Source organism: Ailuropoda melanoleuca, chromosome X (assembly GCF_002007445.2).
Source record: "Ailuropoda melanoleuca isolate Jingjing chromosome X, ASM200744v2, whole genome shotgun sequence".
Classification (NCBI taxonomy): domain Eukaryota; kingdom Metazoa; phylum Chordata; class Mammalia; order Carnivora; family Ursidae; genus Ailuropoda; species Ailuropoda melanoleuca.
Genome location: NC_048238.1, coordinates 71,932,259 through 71,934,563, shown reverse-complemented (window position 1 = coordinate 71,934,563; position 2,305 = coordinate 71,932,259). Strand labels below are relative to the sequence as shown.

The 2,305-nt window shown below is 40.4% G+C and overlaps 1 pseudogene; it reads right to left on the bottom strand.

Moving 5' to 3' along the window:
- Positions 1-1,192: 1,192 nt before the first annotated feature.
- On the bottom strand, positions 1,193-1,938 carry LOC100472808 (annotated as a pseudogene).
- Positions 1,939-2,305: the final 367 nt, after the last annotated feature.

Sequence of the window (2,305 nt, the reverse complement as noted above, 5' to 3'; positions counted from 1 at the left end):
CTTCCCAAGTCACCAAAAATAAAACATATACAGAAAAACCAGATAATAGTTCTTCAACAGGTACATAATAGGCACTTAAATATTTCCTGATTCAGTGACTTAATGAATGAGAAAAATCTTTTTCAACCCCTGCTTCCCCTTTCAATCACATCCTTATATTGTCACCTGGATACTAGGTCATAAAATGTTAGAGCCGGAAAAGAGCATGGAGTCTAGAATTCATTCATTCAGTCGTGGTTCAAGATCCACATGTATCAGAACCACCAAAGGAGCTAGTTAAAAATACCTATTTCAGCACCCCCCTCCAAATTCCAGAGAATCTAATTACTTCAGTAACTTTTGGAGGTGATGCTACAGGAAGATGCCTTTGTAACAAGCACCCCAGGTAATTCCAGTGCATCCTAAAGTTTGAGAATTATTTAGTCTACCTTCCCATTCTATAGAGGAGGAAATTTAGAACTAGCATGGGGAAGTGACATGCTTAAGGTCACAGAGTATGGAAGAGATAGAGTCACAGGGAGCTAAGGTTATGAATCCCAATATAGCACTTTGCATTACCTTGGGTACCCTCTTTATTATATCCCCATCTTTCCCTTGTGAATATATACTGCTCTCACAGACTTGCTCTATAAGTGTCAGTGTCTGACACACCTTAAATGCTCAATAGCTATCTTTTTTTTTTTTGTTTGGTCCTGTGTGAACCATATACAAAAGGGTCTCCTATTTTGGCAGTGTTTGCTAAAAGTGTAAAGTAACAAATATAAGGCCCAAGAAGAGAATACCAGACCCAGGAAGAAGGTCTCTGTGGTTCCTGACCCAAATGTTGAAAAAAAACCTAACCGGAAAACTATCTCCAACCATGGGCTTTTGGTGGCCAAAGAAGCTATGTAGTGACATTCCCTGTCCAAGGTTCTGAAACTGCTCTGTACACCCACTGTGATCTATTTAAAGGAGCCAGTTCTTTTTAGAAAACAGTTTCTGCCAAGTGTTCTATCAGAGGGAAATCATAAAGTAGGTGAGCTTCAGCCGTGAGTAAAAGGTAGTGGAAACTTTTCTAAGTGAAAGTTGATATGCCTATCAAAAAGATACATTCATTGCAAACCCATTACCATGAATCATACCCTCCTCATTTCTCTGCACCTTAACTATTTTTTCTGATATCTGATATTTATTTGTTACTCTTGGAAAAATCTCATTTTTGACTGGACTTGGACTTAGAGGTAGAAGCTCTCAGAGAGGACAGCCTCCATCTCTTGGCAATCTGTTCCTGGCATTTTTCTTTGGCCTCCTTCATTCTCTTAGCCCAACGTTCATGATATTCTGCAGCTTCTTCCTTGTTTTTCTTAGTATGCTGTTTCTTCAGAGCAATGCATACACATTTGTGTTGGAGAATATGTGGAATAACAAGATGCAGAATCTTGGGTGCTTTGGTTCTAGGTTTCTTACCTTCTTTGTTTAGGGGCCTTCTCACAAAATACTGGTAGACATCATCTTTAGAGAGACTGAAAAGTTTGCAGATTCTGCTAGGTCTTTTGGGCCCCAGGTGATGAGGCACAGTAGTATCAATGAGTCCAGGAATATCCTTTGTCCCCTTTCTTACAATGGTCAATTTAAGAACACTGAGATTGGCACCCACAGTGCAACCCCAAATAGATTTTTTTCTTTCTTCCTCTAGTCCTCTTTGATCTGTAGCAGGAATGGCCCTTACTCAGCAGCAGGTGGACATGGCCATGGGACAAGACACCCTGTTTTATGAGGAAGTCTTATTTGTCATTGCCGCCTCTGATTCACACCATATAACCCTTCCATTCTTCACCCAGACCATCATTAGCAACTTCTGTAGTTATATGCTTCTCATAAAAGGTATGAAGTTTGCATTCATTGTCCACTTCAGAGTTTCTGGCAGCCAGGAGCTGGAAAAGCAACGTTCAGCTTCATCCTAAAGCAGCCTACTGCCTCTGAGGTGCCACACAAGAGTTCACCTCAACTTTTTGAATATTTTTTCAAAGTAATAGTTATATAATACTACAAGACTTATTAACATAAAACAGTGGTCCTCTGCTCCCTCTTCCTGAGTCCTTCCTCCTAAAAATAACTTTGAACTTTTTAAGCTGTTTCTTCTGTTATTTAGCTCCATGTATTTTTTTTTGAGAAAGGGAGAGAGCATGGGGGAAGGGGCAAAGGGAGAAAATCTGAAGAAGACTCTCCACTGAGTTCAGAGCCCCATGCAGGGCTTGATCTCATGACCCTAAGATCAAGACCTGAGCCGAAATCAAGAGTTGGATGCCTAACTGACTGTGCCACT